The sequence below is a fragment of the Schistocerca gregaria genome, unplaced genomic scaffold (genome assembly GCF_023897955.1).
Source record: "Schistocerca gregaria isolate iqSchGreg1 unplaced genomic scaffold, iqSchGreg1.2 ptg000066l, whole genome shotgun sequence".
NCBI lineage: Eukaryota > Metazoa > Arthropoda > Insecta > Orthoptera > Acrididae > Schistocerca > Schistocerca gregaria.
This window is the reverse complement of record NW_026061707.1, coordinates 5308116-5335461: the sequence shown is the minus strand read 5'-3', so window position 1 is coordinate 5335461 and position 27346 is coordinate 5308116. Positions and strand designations below refer to the sequence as shown.

Here is a 27346-nt window from a genome sequence, read left to right as displayed (position 1 = left end):
GTTCGAATGCTGTCACGCTTGTGTTTTTCCAGTTCTGAAAAAGAAACATAACGTTTTAATGTAGCAATTGAGCAGTACGAAACCGTCTGAATGTTGCTGTTGACCATTTTTTGCTTGGAGATGCTCTTGAGCTTGAAACACACACAACAAGACCGGTGTTAACTAGCGAAATGGTCGGCAGAGTGCCGACACAGCGAGTTTTGACTATCACTTGCACATCTAAAACAACGTTGGAAAGTAACTCGTTCGGCTTTTGAGTCACATAAAGTATGTGCGTTAATTTTGACGCCACTAGCTCTGCATGTTGTCATGCAATTTCTTTACCTCTCAGAAATGATTATGACATAAAAGTGAAGTACGTGACGAGTGTGACGTTAGGAAAACATTAGGCATCATGGAGAGATTCTGTACGGGACCACCCAACCCAAACGAGTACTGTGTGACGTGCTACCCGGCAGGTATTCACCGAGGTAGCCGGCTAGCTCAGTCGGTAGAGCGTCAGACTCTTAATCCCAGGGTCGTGGGTTTGAGCCAGACGCTGGGCGGAACGGAATTTTGTTCCGCTGCAAGTGTAAATTACCGTTTTTCTGATTAACGAGATTTAATGGAAATAGCAACTTTAAACTTTGCCTGCATCTCTGTCAGTCGCAAGGAAGCTGTATTTGAAGGTGAAGGTGATTTTGTAGACATGTGTGAAAGACATGTTCTGAAATGCAAGTGTTGTTGTTTGGAGAGCACATCGGTTACGTGTCAGATGTGTAGCCAAGCAGTAATTTGTCGCCATAGCTGCAAATATTAGCCGGTAATATGAAGTGTTGTCAGCTAAAGTCTGATGATGCAGACGACCGTAAGGACGAAGTACCCAAGAGTACCGCTAGGCCGCGCCTCTTTAGCTCAGTGGTAGAGCACTGGTCTAATAAATCAGGGGTCGTAAGTTCCACCCTCACAGGAGAAAGATGAATTTTGGAAATCAGTTGCGCGTCGTGGCCGTATAGCAAACAGTACCTGTGATGACGAACAATTAGCGACAGGCGTTTTTTTAAGAATCACTCTCATATGCGATTAAGGCGAATGGCGCAGATAAAGCATTTGCCAAAGCGGTACAGCATAATGTGGGACGAGGCAGTCTGAATTACATTTTATAGATGTATTTCTCACATATCTCAGAGCCTCTCGCGATATTCGTCGTCGTCGTCGTCGTCGTCGTCGTCGCCGCCGCCGCCGCTTCTGCAGAAGTAGCAAATGGCAATCGTAGCAAATGCAGCGAGGGTCGCCCTGCCTTCGATTTCGAATGCACAAAGTGTGTGGTCTTGTTTCTCAGTCTATATTTGGTCGGTCTCGTCAGAGGTTGAATGTAACGAATGGGTGGGAAAGAGCAAGGGGCAGCGGCTGTGTAGAACGAAAACACAAATCCTCAGGGGTGTGAGCGTTTCGAGATGAGTCGTATACATGTAAATGTTGGTCGTCAGTGACCGTGTGGCCTAATGGATAAGGCGTCGGACTTCGGATCTGAAGATTACAGGTTCGAATGCTGTCACGCTTGTGTTGTTCCAGTTCTGAAAAAGAAACATAACGTTTTAATGTAGCAATTGAGCAGTACGAAACCGTCTGAATGTTGCTGTTGACCATTTTTTGCTTGGAGATGCTCTTGAGCTTGAAACACACACAACAAGACCGGTGTTAACTAGCGAAATGGTCGGCAGAGTGCCGACACAGCGAGTTTTGACTATCACTTGCACATCTAAAACAACGTCGGAAAGTAACTCGTTCGGCTTTTGAGTCACATAAAGTATGTGCGTTAATTTTGACGCCACTAGCTGTGCATGTTGTCATGCAATTTCTTTACCTCTCAGAAATGATTATGACATAAAAGTGAAGTACGTGACGAGTGTGACGTTAGGAAAACATTAGGCATCATGGAGAGATTCTGTATGGGACCACCCAACCCAAACGAGTACTGTGTGACGTGCTACCCGGCAGGTATTCACCGAGGTAGCCGGCTAGCTCAGTCGGTAGAGCGTCAGACTCTTAATCCCAGGGTCGTGGGTTCGAGCCAGACGCTGGGCGGAACGGAATTTTGTTCCGCTGCAGGTGTAAATTACCGTTTTTCTGATTAACAAGATTTAATGGAAATAGCAACTTTAAACTTTGCCTACGTCTCTGTCAGTCGCAAGGAAGCTGTATTTGAAGGTGAAGGTGATTTTGTAGACATGTGTGAAAGACATGTTCTGAAATGCAAGTGTTGTTGTTTGGAGAGCACATCGGTTACGTGTCAGATGTGTAGCCAAGCAGTAATTTGTCGCCATAGCTGCAAATATTAGCCGGTAATATGAAGTGTTGTCAGCTAAAGTCTGATGATGCAGACGACCGTAAGGACGAAGTACCCAAGAGTACTGCTAGGCCGCGCCTCTTTAGCTCAGTGGTAGAGCACTGGTCTAATAAACCAGGGGTCGTAAGTTCCATCCTCACAGGAGAAAAATGAATTTTGGAAATCAGTTGCGCGTCGTGGCCGTATAGCAAACAGTACCTGTGATGACGAACAATTAGCGACAGGCGTTTTTTTAAGAATTACTCTCAGATGCGATTAAGGCAAATGGCGCAGATAAAGCATTTGCCAAAGCGGTACAGCATAATGTGGGACGAGGCAGTCTGAATTACATTTTATAGATGTATTTCTCACATATCTCAGAGCCTCTCGCGATATTCGTCGTCGTCGTCGTCGTCGTCGTCGTCGTCGCCGTCGTCGCCGCCGCCGCCGCTTCTGCAGAAGTAGCAAATGGCAATCGTAGCAAATGCGGCGAGGGACGCCCTGCCTTCGATTCCGAATGCACAAAGTGTGTGGTCTTGTTTCACAGTCTATATTTGGTCGGTCTCGTCAGAGGTTGAATGTAACGAATGGGTGGGAAAGAGCAAGGGGCAGCGGCTGTGTAGAACGAAAACACAAATCCTCAGGGGTGTGAGCGTTTCGAGATGAGTCGTATACATGTAAATGTTGGTCGTCAGTGACCGTGTGGCCTAATGGATAAGGCGTCGGACTTCGGATCTGAAGATTACAGGTTCGAATGCTGTCACGCTTGTGTTTTTCCAGTTCTGAAAAAGAAACATAACGTTTTAATGTAGCAATTGAGCAGTACGAAACCGTCTGAATGTTGCTGTTGACCATTTTTTGCTTGGAGATGCTCTTGAGCTTGAAACACACACAACAAGACCGGTGTCAACTAGCGAAATGGTCGGCAGAGTGCCGACACAGCGAGTTTTGACTATCACTTGCACATCTAAAACAACGTCGGAAAGTAACTCGTTCGGCTTTTGAGTCACATAAAGTATGTGCGTTAATTTTGACGCCACTAGCTCTGCATGTTGTCATGCAATTTCTTTACCTCTCAGAAATGATTATGACATAAAAGTGAAGTACGTGACGAGTGTGACGTTAGGAAAACATTAGGCATCATGGAGAGATTCTGTATGGGACCACCCAACCCAAACGAGTACTGTGTGACGTGCTACCCGGCAGGTATTCACCGAGGTAGCCGGCTAGCTCAGTCGGTAGAGCGTCAGACTCTTAATCCCAGGGACGTGGGTTCGAGCCAGACGCTGGGCGGAACGGAATTTTGTTCCGCTGCAGGTGTAAATTACCGTTTTTCTGATTAACGAGATTTAATGGAAATAGCAACTTTAAACTTTGCCTACGTCTCTGTCAGTCGCAAGGAAGCTGTATTTGAAGGTGAAGGTGATTTTGTAGACATGTGTGAAAGACATGTTCTGAAATGCAAGTGTTGTTGTTTGGAGAGCACATCGGTTACGTGTCAGATGTGTAGTCAAGCAGTAATTTGTCGCCATAGCTGCAAATATTAGCCGGTAATATGAAGTGTTGTCAGCTAAAGTCTGATGATGCAGACGACCGTAAGGACGAAGTACCCAAGAGTACCGCTAGGCCGCGCCTCTTTAGCTCAGTGGTAGAGCACTGGTCTAATAAACCAGGGGTCGTAAGTTCCATCCTCACAGGAGAAAGATGAATTTTGGAAATCAGTTGCGCGTCGTGGCCGTATAGCAAACAGTACCTGTGATGACGAACAATTAGCGACAGGCGTTTTTTTAAGAATCACTCTCAGATGCGATTAAGGCGAATGGCGCAGATAAAGCATTTGCCAAAGCGGTACAGCATAAGGTGGGACGAGGCAGTCTGAATTACATTTTATAGATGTATTTCTCACATATCTCAGAGCCTCTCGCGATATTCGTCGTCGTCGTCGTCGTCGTCGTCGTCGTCGTCGTCGTCGCCGCCGCCGCCGCTTCTGCAGAAGTAGCAAATGGCAATCGTAGCAAATGCGGCGAGGGACGCCCTGCCTTCGATTCCGAATGCACAAAGTGTGTGGTCTTGTTTCACAGTCTATATTTGGTCGGTCTCGTCAGAGGTTGAATGTAACGAATGGGTGGGAAAGAGCAAGGGGCAGCGGCTGTGTAGAACGAAAACACAAATCCTCAGGGGTGTGAGCGTTTCGAGATGAGTCGTATACATGTAAATGTTGGTCGTCAGTGACCGTGTGGCCTAATGGATAAGGCGTCGGACTTCGGATCTGAAGATTACAGGTTCGAATGCTGTCACGCTTGTGTTTTTCCAGTTCTGAAAAAGAAACATAACGTTTTAATGTAGCAATTGAGCAGTACGAAACCGTCTGAATGTTGCTGTTGACCATTTTTTGCTTGGAGATGCTCTTGAGCTTGAAACACACACAACAAGACCGGTGTTAACTAGCGAAATGGTCGGCAGAGTGCCGACACAGCGAGTTTTGACTATCACTTGCACATCTAAAACAACGTCGGAAAGTAACTCGTTCGGCTTTTGAGTCACATAAAGTATGTGCGTTAATTTTGACGCCACTAGCTCTGCATGTTGTCATGCAATTTCTTTACCTCTCAGAAATGATTATGACATAAAAGTGAAGTACGTGACGAGTGTGACGTTAGGAAAACATTAGGCATCATGGAGAGATTCTGTATGGGACCACCCAACCCAAACGAGTACTGTGTGACGTGCTACCCGGCAGGTATTCACCGAGGTAGCCGGCTAGCTCAGTCGGTAGAGCGTCAGACTCTTAATCCCAGGGTCGTGGGTTCGAGCCAGACGCTAGGCGGAACGGAATTTTGTTCCGCTGCAAGTGTAAATTACCGTTTTTCTGATTAACGAGATTTAATGGAAATAGCAACTTTAAACCTTGCCTACGTCTCTGTCAGTCGCAAGGAAGCTGTATTTGAAGGTGAAGGTGATTTTGTAGACATGTGTGAAAGACATGTTCTGAAATGCAAGTGTTGTTGTTTGGAGAGCACATCGGTTACGTGTCAGATGTGTAGTCAAGCAGTAATTTGTCGCCATAGCTGCAAATATTAGCCGGTAATATGAAGTGTTGTCAGCTAAAGTCTGATGATGCAGACGACCGTAAGGACGAAGTACCCAAGAGTACCGCTAGGCCGCGCCTCTTTAGCTCAGTGGTAGAGCACTGGTCTAATAAACCAGGGGTCGTAAGTTCCATCCTCACAGGAGAAAGATGAATTTTGGAAATCAGTTGCGCGTCGTGGCCGTATAGCAAACAGTACCTGTGATGACGAACAATTAGCGACAGGCGTTTTTTTAAGAATCACTCTCAGATGCGATTAAGGCGAATGGCGCAGATAAAGCATTTGCCAAAGCGGTACAGCATAAGGTGGGACGAGGCAGTCTGAATTACATTTTATAGATGTATTTCTCACATATCTCAGAGCCTCTCGCGATATTCGTCGTCGTCGTCGTCGTCGTCGTCGTCGTCGTCGCCGCCGCTTCTGCAGAAGTAGCAAATGGCAATCGTAGCAAATGCGGCGAGGGACGCCCTGCCTTTGATTCCGAATGCACAAAGTGTGTGGTCTTGTTTCACAGTCTATATTTGGTCGGTCTCGTCAGAGTTTGAATGTAACGAATGGGTGGGAAAGAGCAAGGGGCAGCGGCTGTGTAGAACGAAAACACAAATCCTCAGGGGTGTGAGCGTTTCGAGATGAGTCGTATACATGTAAATGTTGGTCGTCAGTGACCGTGTGGCCTAATGGATAAGGCGTCGGACTTCGGATCTGAAGATTACAGGTTCGAATGCTGTCACGCTTGTGTTTTTCCAGTTCTGAAAAAGAAACATAACGTTTTAATGTAGCAATTGAGCAGTACGAAACCGTCTGAATGTTGCTGTTGACCATTTTTTGCTTGGAGATGCTCTTGAGCTTGAAACACACACAACAAGACCGGTGTTAACTAGCGAAATGGTCGGCAGAGTGCCGACACAGCGAGTTTTGACTATCACTTGCACATCTAAAACAACGTCGGAAAGTAACTCGTTCGGCTTTTGAGTCACATAAAGTATGTGCGTTAATTTTGACGCCACTAGCTCTGCATGTTGTCATGCAATTTCTTTACCTCTCAGAAATGATTATGACATAAAAGTGAAGTACGTGACGAGTGTGACGTTAGGAAAACATTAGGCATCATGGAGAGATTCTGTATGGGACCACCCAACCCAAACGAGTACTGTGTGACGTGCTACCCGGCAGGTATTCACCGAGGTAGCCGGCTAGCTCAGTCGGTAGAGCGTCAGACTCTTAATCCCAGGGTCGTGGGTTCGAGCCAGACGCTGGGCGGAACGGAATTTTGTTCCGCTGCAAGTGTAAATTACCGTTTTTCTGATTAACGAGATTTAATGGAAATAGCAACTTTAAACTTTGCCTACGTCTCTGTCAGTCGCAAGGAAGCTGTATTTGAAGGTGAAGGTGATTTTGTAGACATGTGTGAAAGACATGTTCTGAAATGCAAGTGTTGTTGTTTGGAGAGCACATCGGTTACGTGTCAGATGTGTAGTCAAGCAGTAATTTGTCGCCATAGCTGCAAATATTAGCCGGTAATATGAAGTGTTGTCAGCTAAAGTCTGATGATGCAGACGACCGTAAGGACGAAGTACCCAAGAGTACCGCTAGGCCGCGCCTCTTTAGCTCAGTGGTAGAGCACTGGTCTAATAAACCAGCGGTCGTAAGTTCAATCCTCACAGGAGAAAGATGAATTTTGGAAATCAGTTGCGCGTCGTGGCCGTATAGCAAACAGTACCTGTGATGACGAACAATTAGCGACAGGCGTTTTTTTAAGAATCACTCTCAGATGCGATTAAGGCGAATGGCGCAGATAAAGCATTTGCCAAAGCGGTACAGCATAAGGTGGGACGAGGCAGTCTGAATTACATTTTATAGATGTATATCTCACATATCTCAGAGCCTCTCGCGATATTCGTCGTCGTCGTCGTCGTCGTCGCCGCCGCCGCCGCTTCTGCAGAAGTAGCAAATGGCAATCGTAGCAAATGCGGCGAGGGACGCCCTGCCTTCGATTCCGAATGCACAAAGTGTGTGGTCTTGTTTCACAGTCTATATTTGGTCGGTCTCGTCAGAGGTTGAATGTAACGAATGGGTGGGAAAGAGCAAGGGGCAGCGGCTGTGTAGAACGAAAACACAAATCCTCAGGGGTGTGAGCGTTTCGAGATGAGTCGTATACATGTAAATGTTGGTCGTCAGTGACCGTGTGGCCTAATGGATAAGGCGTCGGACTTCGGATCTGAAAATTACAGGTTCGAATGCTGTCACGCTTGTGTTTTTCCAGTTCTGAAAAAGAAACATAACGTTTTAATGTAGCAATTGAGCAGTACGAAACCGTCTGAATGTTGCTGTTGACCATTTTTTGCTTGGAGATGCTCTTGAGCTTGAAACACACACAACAAGACCGGTGTTAACTAGCGAAATGGTCGGCAGAGTGCCGACACAGCGAGTTTTGACTATCACTTGCACATCTAAAACAACGTCGGAAAGTAACTCGTTCGGCTTTTGAGTCACATAAAGTATGTGCGTTACTTTTGACGCCACTAGCTCTGCATGTTGTCATGCAATTTCTTTACCTCTCAGAAATGATTATGACATAAAAGTGAAGTACGTGACGAGTGTGACGTTAGGAAAACATTAGGCATCATGGAGAGATTCTGTATGGGACCACCCAACCCAAACGAGTACTGTGTGACGTGCTACCCGGCAGGTATTCACCGAGGTAGCCGGCTAGCTCAGTCGGTAGAGCGCCAGACTCTTAATCCCAGGGTCGTGGGTTCGAGCCAGACGCTGGGCGGAACGGAATTTTGTTCCGCTGCAGGTGTAAATTACCGTTTTTCTGATTAACGAGATTTAATGGAAATAGCAACTTTAAACTTTGCCTACGTCTCTGTCAGTCGCAAGGAAGCTGTATTTGAAGGTGAAGGTGATTTTGTAGACATGTGTGAAAGACATGTTCTGAAATGCAAGTGTTGTTGTTTGGAGAGCACATCGGTTACGTGTCAGATGTGTAGTCAAGCAGTAATTTGTCGCCATAGCTGCAAATATTAGCCGGTAATATGAAGTGTTGTCAGCTAAAGTCTGATGATGCAGACGACCGTAAGGACGAAGTACCCAAGAGTACCGCTAGGCCGCGCCTCTTTAGCTCAGTGGTAGAGCACTGGTCTAACAAACCAGCGGTCGTAAGTTCAATCCTCACAGGAGAAAGATGAATTTTGGAAATCAGTTGCGCGTCGTGGCCGTATAGCAAACAGTACCTGTGATGACGAACAATTACCGACAGGCGTTTTTTTAAGAATCACTCTCAGATGCGATTAAGGCGAATGGCGCAGATAAAGCATTTGCCAAAGCGGTACAGCATAAGGTGGGACGAGGCAGTCTGAATTACATTTTATAGATGTATTTCTCACATATCTCAGAGCCTCTCGCGATATTCGTCGTCGTCGTCGTCGTCGTCGTCGTCGCCGCCGCCGCCGCCGCTTCTGCAGAAGTAGCAAATGGCAATCGTAGCAAATGCGGCGAGGGACGCCCTGCCTTCGATTCCGAATGCACAAAGTGTGTGGTCTTGTTTCACAGTCTATATTTGGTCGGTCTCGTCAGAGGTTGAATGTAACGAATGGGTGGGAAGGAGCAAGGGGCAGCGGCTGTGTAGAACGAAAACACAAATCCTCAGGGGTGTGAGCGTTTCGAGATGAGTCGTATACATGTAAATGTTGGTCGTCAGTGACCGTGTGGCCTAGTGGATAAGGCGTCGGACTTCGGATCTGAAGATTACAGGTTCGAATGCTGTCACGCTTGTGTTTTCCAGTTCTGAAAAAGAAACATAACGTTTTAATGTAGCAATTGAGCAGTACGAAACCGTCTGAATGTTGCTGTTGACCATTTTTTGCTTGGAGATGCTCTTGAGCTTGAAACACACACAACAAGACCGGTGTTAACTAGCGAAATGGTCGGCAGAGTGCCGACACAGCGAGTTTTGACTATCACTTGCACATCTAAAACAACGTCGGAAAGTAACTCGTTCGGCTTTTGAGTCACATAAAGTATGTGCGTTAATTTTGACGCCACTAGCTCTGCATGTTGTCATGCAATTTCTTTACCTCTCAGAAATGATTATGACATAAAAGTGAAGTACGTGACGAGTGTGACGTTAGGAAAACATTAGGCATCATGGAGAGATTCTGTATGGGACCACCCAACCCAAACGAGTACTGTGTGACGTGCTACCCGGCAGGTATTCACCGAGGTAGCCGGCTAGCTCAGTCGGTAGAGCGTCAGACTCTTAATCCCAGGGTCGTGGGTTCGAGCCAGACGCTGGGCGGAACGGAATTTTGTTCCGCTGCAAGTGTAAATTACCGTTTTTCTGATTAACGAGATTTAATGGAAATAGCAACTTTAAACTTTGCCTACGTCTCTGTCAGTCGCAAGGAAGCTGTATTTGAAGGTGAAGGTGATTTTGTAGACATGTGTGAAAGACATGTTCTGAAATGCAAGTGTTGTTGTTTGGAGAGCACATCGGTTACGTGTCAGATGTGTAGTCAAGCAGTAATTTGTCGCCATAGCTGCAAATATTAGCCGGTAATATGAAGTGTTGTCAGCTAAAGTCTGATGATGCAGACGACCGTAAGGACGAAGTACCCAAGAGTACCGCTAGGCCGCGCCTCTTTAGCTCAGTGGTAGAGCACTGGTCTAATAAACCAGCGGTCGTAAGTTCAATCCTCACAGGAGAAAGATGAATTTTGGAAATCAGTTGCGCGTCGTGGCCGTATAGCAAACAGTACCTGTGATGACGAACAATTAGCGACAGGCGTTTTTTTAAGAATCACTCTCAGATGCGATTAAGGCGAATGGCGCAGATAAAGCATTTGCCAAAGCGGTACAGCATAAGGTGGGACGAGGCAGTCTGAATTACATTTTATAGATGTATATCTCACATATCTCAGAGCCTCTCGCGATATTCGTCGTCGTCGTCGTCGTCGTCGCCGCCGCCGCTGCTTCTGCAGAAGTAGCAAATGGCAATCGTAGCAAATGCGGCGAGGGACGCCCTGCCTTCGATTCCGAATGCACAAAGTGTGTGGTCTTGTTTCACAGTCTATATTTGGTCGGTCTCGTCAGAGGTTGAATGTAACGAATGGGTGGGAAAGAGCAAGGGGCAGCGGCTGTGTAGAACGAAAACACAAATCCTCAGGGGTGTGAGCGTTTCGAGATGAGTCGTATACATGTAAATGTTGGTCGTCAGTGACCGTGTGGCCTAATGGATAAGGCGTCGGACTTCGGATCTGAAAATTACAGGTTCGAATGCTGTCACGCTTGTGTTTTTCCAGTTCTGAAAAAGAAACATAACGTTTTAATGTAGCAATTGAGCAGTACGAAACCGTCTGAATGTTGCTGTTGACCATTTTTTGCTTGGAGATGCTCTTGAGCTTGAAACACACACAACAAGACCGGTGTTAACTAGCGAAATGGTCGGCAGAGTGCCGACACAGCGAGTTTTGACTATCACTTGCACATCTAAAACAACGTCGGAAAGTAACTCGTTCGGCTTTTGAGTCACATAAAGTATGTGCGTTACTTTTGACGCCACTAGCTCTGCATGTTGTCATGCAATTTCTTTACCTCTCAGAAATGATTATGACATAAAAGTGAAGTACGTGACGAGTGTGACGTTAGGAAAACATTAGGCATCATGGAGAGATTCTGTATGGGACCACCCAACCCAAACGAGTACTGTGTGACGTGCTACCCGGCAGGTATTCACCGAGGTAGCCGGCTAGCTCAGTCGGTAGAGCGCCAGACTCTTAATCCCAGGGTCGTGGGTTCGAGCCAGACGCTGGGCGGAACGGAATTTTGTTCCGCTGCAGGTGTAAATTACCGTTTTTCTGATTAACGAGATTTAATGGAAATAGCAACTTTAAACTTTGCCTACGTCTCTGTCAGTCGCAAGGAAGCTGTATTTGAAGGTGAAGGTGATTTTGTAGACATGTGTGAAAGACATGTTCTGAAATGCAAGTGTTGTTGTTTGGAGAGCACATCGGTTACGTGTCAGATGTGTAGTCAAGCAGTAATTTGTCGCCATAGCTGCAAATATTAGCCGGTAATATGAAGTGTTGTCAGCTAAAGTCTGATGATGCAGACGACCGTAAGGACGAAGTACCCAAGAGTACCGCTAGGCCGCGCCTCTTTAGCTCAGTGGTAGAGCACTGGTCTAACAAACCAGCGGTCGTAAGTTCAATCCTCACAGGAGAAAGATGAATTTTGGAAATCAGTTGCGCGTCGTGGCCGTATAGCAAACAGTACCTGTGATGACGAACAATTACCGACAGGCGTTTTTTTAAGAATCACTCTCAGATGCGATTAAGGCGAATGGCGCAGATAAAGCATTTGCCAAAGCGGTACAGCATAAGGTGGGACGAGGCAGTCTGAATTACATTTTATAGATGTATTTCTCACATATCTCAGAGCCTCTCGCGATATTCGTCGTCGTCGTCGTCGTCGTCGTCGTCGCCGCCGCCGCCGCCGCTTCTGCAGAAGTAGCAAATGGCAATCGTAGCAAATGCGGCGAGGGACGCCCTGCCTTCGATTCCGAATGCACAAAGTGTGTGGTCTTGTTTCACAGTCTATATTTGGTCGGTCTCGTCAGAGGTTGAATGTAACGAATGGGTGGGAAGGAGCAAGGGGCAGCGGCTGTGTAGAACGAAAACACAAATCCTCAGGGGTGTGAGCGTTTCGAGATGAGTCGTATACATGTAAATGTTGGTCGTCAGTGACCGTGTGGCCTAGTGGATAAGGCGTCGGACTTCGGATCTGAAGATTACAGGTTCGAATGCTGTCACGCTTGTGTTTTCCAGTTCTGAAAAAGAAACATAACGTTTTAATGTAGCAATTGAGCAGTACGAAACCGTCTGAATGTTGCTGTTGACCATTTTTTGCTTGGAGATGCTCTTGAGCTTGAAACACACACAACAAGACCGGTGTTAACTAGCGAAATGGTCGGCAGAGTGCCGACACAGCGAGTTTTGACTATCACTTGCACATCTAAAACAACGTCGGAAAGTAACTCGTTCGGCTTTTGAGTCACATAAAGTATGTGCGTTAATTTTGACGCCACTAGCTCTGCATGTTGTCATGCAATTTCTTTACCTCTCAGAAATGATTATGACATAAAAGTGAAGTACGTGACGAGTGTGACGTTAGGAAAACATTAGGCATCATGGAGAGATTCTGTATGGGACCACCCAACCCAAACGAGTACTGTGTGACGTGCTACCCGGCAGGTATTCACCGAGGTAGCCGGCTAGCTCAGTCGGTAGAGCGTCAGACTCTTAATCCCAGGGTCGTGGGTTCGAGCCAGACGCTGGGCGGAACGGAATTTTGTTCCGCTGCAAGTGTAAATTACCGTTTTTCTGATTAACGAGATTTAATGGAAATAGCAACTTTAAACTTTGCCTACGTCTCTGTCAGTCGCAAGGAAGCTGTATTTGAAGGTGAAGGTGATTTTGTAGACATGTGTGAAAGACATGTTCTGAAATGCAAGTGTTGTTGTTTGGAGAGCACATCGGTTACGTGTCAGATGTGTAGTCAAGCAGTAATTTGTCGCCATAGCTGCAAATATTAGCCGGTAATATGAAGTGTTGTCAGCTAAAGTCTGATGATGCAGACGACCGTAAGGACGAAGTACCCAAGAGTACCGCTAGGCCGCGCCTCTTTAGCTCAGTGGTAGAGCACTGGTCTAATAAACCAGGGGTCGTAAGTTCCATCCTCACAGGAGAAAGATGAATTTTGGAAATCAGTTGCGCGTCGTGGCCGTATAGCAAACAGTACCTGTGATGACGAACAATTAGCGACAGGCGTTTTTTTAAGAATCACTCTCAGATGCGATTAAGGCGAATGGCGCAGATAAAGCATTTGCCAAAGCGGTACAGCATAAGGTGGGACGAGGCAGTCTGAATTACATTTTATAGATGTATTTCTCACATATCTCTGAGCCTCTCGCGATATTCGTCGTCGTCGTCGTCGTCGTCGTCGTCGTCGTCGTCGCCGCTTCTGCAGAAGTAGCAAATGGCAATCGTAGCAAATGCGGCGAGGGACGCCCTGCCATCGATTCCGAATGCACAAAGTGTGTGGTCTTGTTTCACAGTCTATATTTGGTCGGTCTCGTCAGAGGTTGAATGTAACGAATGGGTGGGAAAGAGCAAGGGGCAGCGGCTGTGTAGAACGAAAACACAAATCCTCAGGGGTGCGAGCGTTTCGAGATGAGTCGTATACATGTAAATGTTGGTCGTCAGTGACCGTGTGGCCTAATGGATAAGGCGTCGGACTTCGGATCTGAAGATTACAGGTTCGAATGCTGTCACGCTTGTGTTTTTCCAGTTCTGAAAAAGAAACATAACGTTTTAATGTAGCAATTGAGCAGTACGAAACCGTCTGAATTTTGCTGTTGACCACTTTTTGCTTGGAGATGCTCTTGAGCTTGAAACACACACAACAAGACCGGTGTTAACTAGCGAAATGGTCGGCAGAGTGCCGACACAGCGAGTTTTGACTATCACTTGCACATCTAAAACAACGTCGGAAAGTAACTCGTTCGGCTTTTGAGTCACATAAAGTATTTGCGTTAATTTTGACGCCACTAGCTCTGCATGTTGTCATGCAATTTCTTTACCTCTCAGAAATGATTATGACATAAAAGTGAAGTACGTGACGAGTGTGACGTTAGGAAAACATTAGGCATCATGGAGAGATTCTGTATGGGACCACCCAACACAAACGAGTACTGTGTGACGTGCTACCCGGCAGGTATTCACCGAGGTAGCCGGCTAGCTCAGTCGGTAGAGCGTCAGACTCTTAATCCCAGGGTCGTGGGTTCGAGCCAGACGCTGGGCGGAACGGAATTTTGTTCCGCTGCAAGTGTAAATTACCGTTTTTCTGATTAACGAGATTTAATGGAAATAGCAACTTTAAACTTTGCCTACGTCTCTGTCAGTCGCAAGGAAGCTGTATTTGAAGGTGAAGGTGATTTTGTAGACATGTGTGAAAGACATGTTCTGAAATGCAAGTGTTGTTGTTTGGAGAGCACATCGGTTACGTGTCAGATGTGTAGTCAAGCAGTAATTTGTCGCCATAGCTGCAAATATTAGCCGGTAATATGAAGTGTTGTCAGCTAAAGTCTGATGATGCAGACGACCGTAAGGACGAAGTACCCAAGAGTACCGCTAGGCCGCGCCTCTTTAGCTCAGTGGTAGAGCACTGGTCTAATAAACCAGGGGTCGTAAGTTCCATCCTCACAGGAGAAAGATGAATTTTGGAAATCAGTTGCGCGTCGTGGCCGTATAGCAAACAGTACCTGTGATGACGAACAATTAGCGACAGGCGTTTTTTTAAGAATCACTCTCAGATGCGATTAAGGCGAATGGCGCAGATTAAGCATTTGCCAAAGCGGTACAGCATAAGGTGGGACGAGGCAGTCTGAATTACATTTTATAGATGTATTTCTCACATATCTCAGAGCCTCTCGCGATATTCGTCGTCGTCGTCGTCGTCGTCGTCGTCGTCGTCGCCGCTTCTGCAGAAGTAGCAAATGGCAATCGTAGCAAATGCGGCGAGGGACGCCCTGCCATCGATTCCGAATGCACAAAGTGTGTGGTCTTGTTTCACAGTCTATATTTGGTCGGTCTCGTCAGAGGTTGAATGTAACGAATGGGTGGGAAAGAGCAAGGGGCAGCGGCTGTGTAGAACGAAAACACAAATCCTCAGGGGTGTGAGCGTTTCGAGATGAGTCGTATACATGTAAATGTTGGTCGTCAGTGACCGTGTGGCCTAATGGATAAGGCGTCGGACTTCGGATCTGAAGATTACAGGTTCGAATGCTGTCACGCTTGTGTTTTTCCAGTTCTGAAAAAGAAACATAACGTTTTAATGTAGCAATTGAGCAGTACGAAACCGTCTGAATTTTGCTGTTGACCACTTTTTGCTTGGAGATGCTCTTGAGCTTGAAACACACACAACAAGACCGGTGTTAACTAGCGAAATGGTCGGCAGAGTGCCGACACAGCGAGTTTTGACTATCACTTGCACATCTAAAACAACGTCGGAAAGTAACTCGTTCGGCTTTTGAGTCACATAAAGTATTTGCGTTAATTTTGACGCCACTAGCTCTGCATGTTGTCATGCAATTTCTTTACCTCTCAGAAATGATTATGACATAAAAGTGAAGTACGTGACGAGTGTGACGTTAGGAAAACATTAGGCATCATGGAGAGATTCTGTATGGGACCACCCAACCCAAACGAGTACTGTGTGACGTGCTACCCGGCAGGTATTCACCGAGGTAGCCGGCTAGCTCAGTCGGTAGAGCGTCAGACTCTTAATCCCAGGGTCGTGGGTTCGAGTCAGACGCTGGGCGGAACGGAATTTTGTTCCGCTGCAAGTGTAAATTACCGTTTTTCTGATTAACGAGATTTAATGGAAATAGCAACTTTAAACTTTGCCTACGTCTCTGTCAGTCGCAAGGAAGCTGTATTTGAAGGTGAAGGTGATTTTGTAGACATGTGTGAAAGACATGTTCTGAAATGCAAGTGTTGTTGTTTGGAGAGCACATCGGTTACGTGTCAGATGTGTAGTCAAGCAGTAATTTGTCGCCATAGCTGCAAATATTAGCCGGTAATATGAAGTGTTGTCAGCTAAAGTCTGATGATGCAGACGACCGTAAGGACGAAGTACCCAAGAGTACCGCTAGGCCGCGCCTCTTTAGCTCAGTGGTAGAGCACTGGTCTAATAAACCAGCGGTCGTAAGTTCAATCCTCACAGGAGAAAGATGAATTTTGGAAATCAGTTGCGCGTCGTGGCCGTATAGCAAACAGTACCTGTGATGACGAACAATTAGCGACAGGCGTTTTTTTAAGAATCACTCTCAGATGCGATTAAGGCGAATGGCGCAGATAAAGCATTTGCCAAAGCGGTACAGCATAAGGTGGGACGAGGCAGTCTGAATTACATTTTATAGATGTATTTCTCACATATCTCAGAGCCTCTCGCGATATTCGTCGTCGTCGTCGTCGTCGTCGTCGTCGCCGCCGCAGCCGCTTCTGCAGAAGTAGCAAATGGCAATCGTAGCAAATGCGGCGAGGGACGCCCTGCCTTCGATTCCGAATGCACAAAGTGTGTGGTCTTGTTTCACAGTCTATATTTGGTCGGTCTCGTCAGAGGTTGAATGTAACGAATGGGTGGGAAAGAGCAAGGGGCAGCGGCTGTGTAGAACGAAAACACAAATCCTCAGGGGTGTGAGCGTTTCGAGATGAGTCGTATACATGTAAATGTTGGTCGTCAGTGACCGTGTGGCCTAATGGATAAGGCGTCGGACTTCGGATCTGAAGATTACAGGTTCGAATGCTGTCACGCTTGTGTTTTTCCAGTTCTGAAAAAGAAACATAACGTTTTAATGTAGCAATTGAGCAGTACGAAACCGTCTGAATGTTGCTGTTGACCACTTTTTGCTTGGAGATGCTCTTGAACTTGAAACACACACAACAAGACCGGTGTTAACTAGCGAAATGGTCGGCAGAGTGCCGACACAGCGAGTTTTGACTATCACTTGCACATCTAAAACAACGTCGGAAAGTAACTCGTTCGGCTTTTGAGTCACATAAAGTATTTGCGTTAATTTTGACGCCACTAGCTCTGCATGTTGTCATGCAATTTCTTTACCTCTCAGAAATGATTATGACATAAAAGTGAAGTACGTGACGAGTGTGACGTTAGGAAAACATTAGGCATCATGGAGAGATTCTGTATGGGACCACCCAACACAAACGAGTACTGTGTGACGTGCTACCCGGCAGGTATTCACCGAGGTAGCCGGCTAGCTCAGTCGGTAGAGCGTCAGACTCTTAATCCCAGGGTCGTGGGTTCGAGCCAGACGCTGGGCGGAACGGAATTTTGTTCCGCTGCAAGTGTAAATTACCGTTTTTCTGATTAACGAGATTTAATGGAAATAGCAACTTTAAACTTTGCCTACGTCTCTGTCAGTCGCAAGGAAGCTGTATTTGAAGGTGAAGGTGATTTTGTAGACATGTGTGAAAGACATGTTCTGAAATGCAAGTGTTGTTGTTTGGAGAGCACATCGGTTACGTGTCAGATGTGTAGTCAAGCAGTAATTTGTCGCCATAGCTGCAAATATTAGCCGGTAATATGAAGTGTTGTCAGCTAAAGTCTGATGATGCAGACGACCGTAAGGACGAAGTACCCAAGAGTACCGCTAGGCCGCGCCTCTTTAGCTCAGTGGTAGAGCACTGGTCTAATAAACCAGGGGTCGTAAGTTCCATCCTCACAGGAGAAAGATGAATTTTGGAAATCAGTTGCGCGTCGTGGCCGTATAGCAAACAGTACCTGTGATGACGAACAATTAGCGACAGGCGTTTTTTTAAGAATCACTCTCAGATGCGATTAAGGCGAATGGCGCAGATTAAGCATTTGCCAAAGCGGTACAGCATAAGGTGGGACGAGGCAGTCTGAATTACATTTTATAGATGTATTTCTCACATATCTCAGAGCCTCTCGCGATATTCGTCGTCGTCGTCGTCGTCGTCGTCGTCGTCGTCGCCGCTTCTGCAGAAGTAGCAAATGGCAATCGTAGCAAATGCGGCGAGGGACGCCCTGCCATCGATTCCGAATGCACAAAGTGTGTGGTCTTGTTTCACAGTCTATATTTGGTCGGTCTCGTCAGAGGTTGAATGTAACGAATGGGTGGGAAAGAGCAAGGGGCAGCGGCTGTGTAGAACGAAAACACAAATCCTCAGGGGTGTGAGCGTTTCGAGATGAGTCGTATACATGTAAATGTTGGTCGTCAGTGACCGTGTGGCCTAATGGATAAGGCGTCGGACTTCGGATCTGAAGATTACAGGTTCGAATGCTGTCACGCTTGTGTTTTTCCAGTTCTGAAAAAGAAACATAACGTTTTAATGTAGCAATTGAGCAGTACGAAACCGTCTGAATTTTGCTGTTGACCACTTTTTGCTTGGAGATGCTCTTGAGCTTGAAACACACACAACAAGACCGGTGTTAACTAGCGAAATGGTCGGCAGAGTGCCGACACAGCGAGTTTTGACTATCACTTGCACATCTAAAACAACGTCGGAAAGTAACTCGTTCGGCTTTTGAGTCACATAAAGTATTTGCGTTAATTTTGACGCCACTAGCTCTGCATGTTGTCATGCAATTTCTTTACCTCTCAGAAATGATTATGACATAAAAGTGAAGTACGTGACGAGTGTGACGTTAGGAAAACATTAGGCATCATGGAGAGATTCTGTATGGGACCACCCAACACAAACGAGTACTGTGTGACGTGCTACCCGGCAGGTATTCACCGAGGTAGCCGGCTAGCTCAGTCGGTAGAGCGTCAGACTCTTAATCCCAGGGTCGTGGGTTCGAGCCAGACGCTGGGCGGAACGGAATTTTGTTCCGCTGCAAGTGTAAATTACCGTTTTTCTGATTAACGAGATTTAATGGAAATAGCAACTTTAAACTTTGCCTACGTCTCTGTCAGTCGCAAGGAAGCTGTATTTGAAGGTGAAGGTGATTTTGTAGACATGTGTGAAAGACATGTTCTGAAATGCAAGTGTTGTTGTTTGGAGAGCACATCGGTTACGTGTCAGATGTGTAGTCAAGCAGTAATTTGTCGCCATAGCTGCAAATATTAGCCGGTAATATGAAGTGTTGTCAGCTAAAGTCTGATGATGCAGACGACCGTAAGGACGAAGTACCCAAGAGTACCGCTAGGCCGCGCCTCTTTAGCTCAGTGGTAGAGCACTGGTCTAACAAACCAGCGGTCGTAAGTTCAATCCTCACAGGAGAAAGATGAATTTTGGAAATCAGTTGCGCGTCGTGGCCGTATAGCAAACAGTACCTGTGATGACGAACAATTACCGACAGGCGTTTTTTTAAGAATCACTCTCAGATGCGATTAAGGCGAATGGCGCAGATAAAGCATTTGCCAAAGCGGTACAGCATAAGGTGGGACGAGGCAGTCTGAATTACATTTTATAGATGTATTTCTCACATATCTCAGAGCCTCTCGCGATATTCGTCGTCGTCGTCGTCGTCGTCGTCGTCGCCGCCGCCGCCGCCGCTTCTGCAGAAGTAGCAAATGGCAATCGTAGCAAATGCGGCGAGGGACGCCCTGCCTTCGATTCCGAATGCACAAAGTGTGTGGTCTTGTTTCACAGTCTATATTTGGTCGGTCTCGTCAGAGGTTGAATGTAACGAATGGGTGGGAAGGAGCAAGGGGCAGCGGCTGTGTAGAACGAAAACACAAATCCTCAGGGGTGTGAGCGTTTCGAGATGAGTCGTATACATGTAAATGTTGGTCGTCAGTGACCGTGTGGCCTAGTGGATAAGGCGTCGGACTTCGGATCTGAAGATTACAGGTTCGAATGCTGTCACGCTTGTGTTTTCCAGTTCTGAAAAAGAAACATAACGTTTTAATGTAGCAATTGAGCAGTACGAAACCGTCTGAATGTTGCTGTTGACCATTTTTTGCTTGGAGATGCTCTTGAGCTTGAAACACACACAACAAGACCGGTGTTAACTAGCGAAATGGTCGGCAGAGTGCCGACACAGCGAGTTTTGACTATCACTTGCACATCTAAAACAACGTCGGAAAGTAACTCGTTCGGCTTTTGAGTCACATAAAGTATGTGCGTTAATTTTGACGCCACTAGCTCTGCATGTTGTCATGCAATTTCTTTACCTCTCAGAAATGATTATGACATAAAAGTGAAGTACGTGACGAGTGTGACGTTAGGAAAACATTAGGCATCATGGAGAGATTCTGTATGGGACCACCCAACCCAAACGAGTACTGTGTGACGTGCTACCCGGCAGGTATTCACCGAGGTAGCCGGCTAGCTCAGTCGGTAGAGCGTCAGACTCTTAATCCCAGGGTCGTGGGTTCGAGCCAGACGCTGGGCGGAACGGAATTTTGTTCCGCTGCAAGTGTAAATTACCGTTTTTCTGATTAACGAGATTTAATGGAAATAGCAACTTTAAACTTTGCCTACGTCTCTGTCAGTCGCAAGGAAGCTGTATTTGAAGGTGAAGGTGATTTTGTAGACATGTGTGAAAGACATGTTCTGAAATGCAAGTGTTGTTGTTTGGAGAGCACATCGGTTACGTGTCAGATGTGTAGTCAAGCAGTAATTTGTCGCCATAGCTGCAAATATTAGCCGGTAATATGAAGTGTTGTCAGCTAAAGTCTGATGATGCAGACGACCGTAAGGACGAAGTACCCAAGAGTACCGCTAGGCCGCGCCTCTTTAGCTCAGTGGTAGAGCACTGGTCTAATAAACCAGGGGTCGTAAGTTCCATCCTCACAGGAGAAAGATGAATTTTGGAAATCAGTTGCGCGTCGTGGCCGTATAGCAAACAGTACCTGTGATGACGAACAATTAGCGACAGGCGTTTTTTTAAGAATCACTCTCAGATGCGATTAAGGCGAATGGCGCAGATAAAGCATTTGCCAAAGCGGTACAGCATAAGGTGGGACGAGGCAGTCTGAATTACATTTTATAGATGTATTTCTCACATATCTCTGAGCCTCTCGCGATATTCGTCGTCGTCGTCGTCGTCGTCGTCGTCGTCGTCGTCGCCGCTTCTGCAGAAGTAGCAAATGGCAATCGTAGCAAATGCGGCGAGGGACGCCCTGCCATCGATTCCGAATGCACAAAGTGTGTGGTCTTGTTTCACAGTCTATATTTGGTCGGTCTCGTCAGAGGTTGAATGTAACGAATGGGTGGGAAAGAGCAAGGGGCAGCGGCTGTGTAGAACGAAAACACAAATCCTCAGGGGTGCGAGCGTTTCGAGATGAGTCGTATACATGTAAATGTTGGTCGTCAGTGACCGTGTGGCCTAATGGATAAGGCGTCGGACTTCGGATCTGAAGATTACAGGTTCGAATGCTGTCACGCTTGTGTTTTTCCAGTTCTGAAAAAGAAACATAACGTTTTAATGTAGCAATTGAGCAGTACGAAACCGTCTGAATTTTGCTGTTGACCACTTTTTGCTTGGAGATGCTCTTGAGCTTGAAACACACACAACAAGACCGGTGTTAACTAGCGAAATGGTCGGCAGAGTGCCGACACAGCGAGTTTTGACTATCACTTGCACATCTAAAACAACGTCGGAAAGTAACTCGTTCGGCTTTTGAGTCACATAAAGTATTTGCGTTAATTTTGACGCCACTAGCTCTGCATGTTGTCATGCAATTTCTTTACCTCTCAGAAATGATTATGACATAAAAGTGAAGTACGTGACGAGTGTGACGTTAGGAAAACATTAGGCATCATGGAGAGATTCTGTATGGGACCACCCAACACAAACGAGTACTGTGTGACGTGCTACCCGGCAGGTATTCACCGAGGTAGCCGGCTAGCTCAGTCGGTAGAGCGTCAGACTCTTAATCCCAGGGTCGTGGGTTCGAGCCAGACGCTGGGCGGAACGGAATTTTGTTCCGCTGCAAGTGTAAATTACCGTTTTTCTGATTAACGAGATTTAATGGAAATAGCAACTTTAAACTTTGCCTACGTCTCTGTCAGTCGCAAGGAAGCTGTATTTGAAGGTGAAGGTGATTTTGTAGACATGTGTGAAAGACATGTTCTGAAATGCAAGTGTTGTTGTTTGGAGAGCACATCGGTTACGTGTCAGATGTGTAGTCAAGCAGTAATTTGTCGCCATAGCTGCAAATATTAGCCGGTAATATGAAGTGTTGTCAGCTAAAGTCTGATGATGCAGACGACCGTAAGGACGAAGTACCCAAGAGTACCGCTAGGCCGCGCCTCTTTAGCTCAGTGGTAGAGCACTGGTCTAATAAACCAGGGGTCGTAAGTTCCATCCTCACAGGAGAAAGATGAATTTTGGAAATCAGTTGCGCGTCGTGGCCGTATAGCAAACAGTACCTGTGATGACGAACAATTAGCGACAGGCGTTTTTTTAAGAATCACTCTCAGATGCGATTAAGGCGAATGGCGCAGATTAAGCATTTGCCAAAGCGGTACAGCATAAGGTGGGACGAGGCAGTCTGAATTACATTTTATAGATGTATTTCTCACATATCTCAGAGCCTCTCGCGATATTCGTCGTCGTCGTCGTCGTCGTCGTCGTCGTCGTCGCCGCTTCTGCAGAAGTAGCAAATGGCAATCGTAGCAAATGCGGCGAGGGACGCCCTGCCATCGATTCCGAATGCACAAAGTGTGTGGTCTTGTTTCACAGTCTATATTTGGTCGGTCTCGTCAGAGGTTGAATGTAACGAATGGGTGGGAAAGAGCAAGGGGCAGCGGCTGTGTAGAACGAAAACACAAATCCTCAGGGGTGTGAGCGTTTCGAGATGAGTCGTATACATGTAAATGTTGGTCGTCAGTGACCGTGTGGCCTAATGGATAAGGCGTCGGACTTCGGATCTGAAGATTACAGGTTCGAATGCTGTCACGCTTGTGTTTTTCCAGTTCTGAAAAAGAAACATAACGTTTTAATGTAGCAATTGAGCAGTACGAAACCGTCTGAATTTTGCTGTTGACCACTTTTTGCTTGGAGATGCTCTTGAGCTTGAAACACACACAACAAGACCGGTGTTAACTAGCGAAATGGTCGGCAGAGTGCCGACACAGCGAGTTTTGACTATCACTTGCACATCTAAAACAACGTCGGAAAGTAACTCGTTCGGCTTTTGAGTCACATAAAGTATTTGCGTTAATTTTGACGCCACTAGCTCTGCATGTTGTCATGCAATTTCTTTACCTCTCAGAAATGATTATGACATAAAAGTGAAGTACGTGACGAGTGTGACGTTAGGAAAACATTAGGCATCATGGAGAGATTCTGTATGGGACCACCCAACCCAAACGAGTACTGTGTGACGTGCTACCCGGCAGGTATTCACCGAGGTAGCCGGCTAGCTCAGTCGGTAGAGCGTCAGACTCTTAATCCCAGGGTCGTGGGTTCGAGTCAGACGCTGGGCGGAACGGAATTTTGTTCCGCTGCAAGTGTAAATTACCGTTTTTCTGATTAACGAGATTTAATGGAAATAGCAACTTTAAACTTTGCCTACGTCTCTGTCAGTCGCAAGGAAGCTGTATTTGAAGGTGAAGGTGATTTTGTAGACATGTGTGAAAGACATGTTCTGAAATGCAAGTGTTGTTGTTTGGAGAGCACATCGGTTACGTGTCAGATGTGTAGTCAAGCAGTAATTTGTCGCCATAGCTGCAAATATTAGCCGGTAATATGAAGTGTTGTCAGCTAAAGTCTGATGATGCAGACGACCGTAAGGACGAAGTACCCAAGAGTACCGCTAGGCCGCGCCTCTTTAGCTCAGTGGTAGAGCACTGGTCTAATAAACCAGCGGTCGTAAGTTCAATCCTCACAGGAGAAAGATGAATTTTGGAAATCAGTTGCGCGTCGTGGCCGTATAGCAAACAGTACCTGTGATGACGAACAATTAGCGACAGGCGTTTTTTTAAGAATCACTCTCAGATGCGATTAAGGCGAATGGCGCAGATAAAGCATTTGCCAAAGCGGTACAGCATAAGGTGGGACGAGGCAGTCTGAATTACATTTTATAGATGTATTTCTCACATATCTCAGAGCCTCTCGCGATATTCGTCGTCGTCGTCGTCGTCGTCGTCGTCGCCGCCGCAGCCGCTTCTGCAGAAGTAGCAAATGGCAATCGTAGCAAATGCGGCGAGGGACGCCCTGCCTTCGATTCCGAATGCACAAAGTGTGTGGTCTTGTTTCACAGTCTATATTTGGTCGGTCTCGTCAGAGGTTGAATGTAACGAATGGGTGGGAAAGAGCAAGGGGCAGCGGCTGTGTAGAACGAAAACACAAATCCTCAGGGGTGTGAGCGTTTCGAGATGAGTCGTATACATGTAAATGTTGGTCGTCAGTGACCGTGTGGCCTAATGGATAAGGCGTCGGACTTCGGATCTGAAGATTACAGGTTCGAATGCTGTCACGCTTGTGTTTTTCCAGTTCTGAAAAAGAAACATAACGTTTTAATGTAGCAATTGAGCAGTACGAAACCGTCTGAATGTTGCTGTTGACCACTTTTTGCTTGGAGATGCTCTTGAACTTGAAACACACACAACAAGACCGGTGTTAACTAGCGAAATGGTCGGCAGAGTGCCGACACAGCGAGTTTTGACTATCACTTGCACATCTAAAACAACGTCGGAAAGTAACTCGTTCGGCTTTTGAGTCACATAAAGTATTTGCGTTAATTTTGACGCCACTAGCTCTGCATGTTGTCATGCAATTTCTTTACCTCTCAGAAATGATTATGACATAAAAGTGAAGTACGTGACGAGTGTGACGTTAGGAAAACATTAGGCATCAACACGCGATCTAGTGTGGGACCACCCAACACAAACGAGTACTGTGTGACGTGCTACCCGGCAGGTATTCACCGAGGTAGCCGGCTAGCTCAGTCGGTAGAGCGTCAGACTCTTAATCCCAGGGTCGTGGGTTCGAGCCAGACGCTGGGCGGAACGGAATTTTGTTCCGCTGCAAGTGTAAATTACCGTTTTTCTGATTAACGAGATTTAATGGAAATAGCAACTTTAAACTTTGCCTACGTCTCTGTCAGTCGCAAGGAAGCTGTATTTGAAGGTGAAGGTGATTTTGTAGACATGTGTGAAAGACATGTTCTGAAATGCAAGTGTTGTTGTTTGGAGAGCACATCGGTTACGTGTCAGATGTGTAGTCAAGCAGTAATTTGTCGCCATAGCTGCAAATATTAGCCGGTAATATGAAGTGTTGTCAGCTAAAGTCTGATGATGCAGACGACCGTAAGGACGAAGTACCCAAGAGTACCGCTAGGCCGCGCCTCTTTAGCTCAGTGGTAGAGCACTGGTCTAATAAACCAGGGGTCGTAAGTTCCATCCTCACAGGAGAAAGATGAATTTTGGAAATCAGTTGCGCGTCGTGGCCGTATAGCAAACAGTACCTGTGATGACGAACAATTAGCGACAGGCGTTTTTTTAAGAATCACTCTCAGATGCGATTAAGGCGAATGGCGCAGATTAAGCATTTGCCAAAGCGGTACAGCATAAGGTGGGACGAGGCAGTCTGAATTACATTTTATAGATGTATTTCTCACATATCTCAGAGCCTCTCGCGATATTCGTCGTCGTCGTCGTCGTCGTCGTCGTCGTCGTCGCCGCTTCTGCAGAAGTAGCAAATGGCAATCGTAGCAAATGCGGCGAGGGACGCCCTGCCATCGATTCCGAATGCACAAAGTGTGTGGTCTTGTTTCACAGTCTATATTTGGTCGGTCTCGTCAGAGGTTGAATGTAACGAATGGGTGGGAAAGAGCAAGGGGCAGCGGCTGTGTAGAACGAAAACACAAATCCTCAGGGGTGCGAGCGTTTCGAGATGAGTCGTATACATGTAAATGTTGGTCGTCAGTGACCGTGTGGCCTAATGGATAAGGCGTCGGACTTCGGATCTGAAGATTACAGGTTCGAATGCTGTCACGCTTGTGTTTTTCCAGTTCTGAAAAAGAAACATAACGTTTTAATGTAGCAATTGAGCAGTACGAAACCGTCTGAATTTTGCTGTTGACCACTTTTTGCTTGGAGATGCTCTTGAGCTTGAAACACACACAACAAGACCGGTGTTAACTAGCGAAATGGTCGGCAGAGTGCCGACACAGCGAGTTTTGACTATCACTTGCACATCTAAAACAACGTCGGAAAGTAACTCGTTCGGCTTTTGAGTCACATAAAGTATTTGCGTTAATTTTGACGCCACTAGCTCTGCATGTTGTCATGCAATTTCTTTACCTCTCAGAAATGATTATGACATAAAAGTGAAGTACGTGACGAGTGTGACGTTAGGAAAACATTAGGCATCATGGAGAGATTCTGTATGGGACCACCCAACACAAACGAGTACTGTGTGACGTGCTACCCGGCAGGTATTCACCGAGGTAGCCGGCTAGCTCAGTCGGTAGAGCGTCAGACTCTTAATCCCAGGGTCGTGGGTTCGAGCCAGACGCTGGGCGGAACGGAATTTTGTTCCGCTGCAAGTGTAAATTACCGTTTTTCTGATTAACGAGATTTAATGGAAATAGCAACTTTAAACTTTGCCTACGTCTCTGTCAGTCGCAAGGAAGCTGTATTTGAAGGTGAAGGTGATTTTGTAGACATGTGTGAAAGACATGTTCTGAAATGCAAGTGTTGTTGTTTGGAGAGCACATCGGTTACGTGTCAGATGTGTAGTCAAGCAGTAATTTGTCGCCATAGCTGCAAATATTAGCCGGTAATATGAAGTGTTGTCAGCTAAAGTCTGATGATGCAGACGACCGTAAGGGCGAAGTACCCAAGAGTACCGCTAGGCCGCGCCTCTTTAGCTCAGTGGTAGAGCACTGGTCTAATAAACCAGGGGTCGTAAGTTCCATCCTCACAGGAGAAAGATGAATTTTGGAAATCAGTTGCGCGTCGTGGCCGTATAGCAAACAGTACCTGTGATGACGAACAATTAGCGACAGGCGTTTTTTTAAGAATCACTCTCAGATGCGATTAAGGCGAATGGCGCAGATAAAGCATTTGCCAAAGCGGTACAGCATAAGGTGGGACGAGGCAGTCTGAATTACATTTTATAGATGTATTTCTCACATATCTCAGAGCCTCTCGCGATATTCGTCGTCGTCGTCGTCGTCGCCGCTTCTGCAGAAGTAGCAAATGGCAATCGTAGCAAATGCGGCGAGGGACGCCCTGCCTTCGATTCCGAATGCACAAAGTGTGTGGTCTTGTTTCACAGTCTATATTTGGTCGGTCTAGTCAGAGCCTGAATGTAACGAATGGGTGGGAAAGAGCAAGGGGCAGCGGCTGTGTAGAACGAAAACACAAATCCTCAGGGGTGTGAGCGTTTCGAGATGAGTCGTATACATGTAAATGTTGGTCGTCAGTGTCCGTGTGGCCTA

General features: G+C 46.4%; 7 non-coding genes across 7 annotated transcripts; all 7 read left to right on the top strand.

The window, feature by feature from the left end:
* The first annotated feature begins 6995 nt into the window (after positions 1 to 6995).
* Trnai-aau (transfer RNA isoleucine (anticodon AAU)) lies at positions 6996 to 7067 on the top strand. The gene has a single exon. It is a non-coding gene; the product is annotated as a tRNA-Ile (tRNA).
* A 1444-nt stretch (positions 7068 to 8511) lies between these two features.
* Trnav-aac (transfer RNA valine (anticodon AAC)) lies at positions 8512 to 8583 on the top strand. Its single transcript has one exon. It is a non-coding gene; the product is annotated as a tRNA-Val (tRNA).
* Positions 8584 to 10035: 1452 nt separating this feature from the next.
* Positions 10036 to 10107, top strand: Trnai-aau (transfer RNA isoleucine (anticodon AAU)). Its single transcript has one exon. It is a non-coding gene; the product is annotated as a tRNA-Ile (tRNA).
* Positions 10108 to 11551: 1444 nt separating this feature from the next.
* On the top strand, positions 11552 to 11623 carry Trnav-aac (transfer RNA valine (anticodon AAC)). The gene has a single exon. It is a non-coding gene; the product is annotated as a tRNA-Val (tRNA).
* Positions 11624 to 16116: 4493 nt separating this feature from the next.
* Positions 16117 to 16188, top strand: Trnai-aau (transfer RNA isoleucine (anticodon AAU)). The gene has a single exon. It is a non-coding gene; the product is annotated as a tRNA-Ile (tRNA).
* A 2969-nt stretch (positions 16189 to 19157) lies between these two features.
* Positions 19158 to 19229, top strand: Trnav-aac (transfer RNA valine (anticodon AAC)). The gene has a single exon. It is a non-coding gene; the product is annotated as a tRNA-Val (tRNA).
* Positions 19230 to 23722: 4493 nt separating this feature from the next.
* Trnai-aau (transfer RNA isoleucine (anticodon AAU)) lies at positions 23723 to 23794 on the top strand. Its single transcript has one exon. It is a non-coding gene; the product is annotated as a tRNA-Ile (tRNA).
* Positions 23795 to 27346: the final 3552 nt, after the last annotated feature.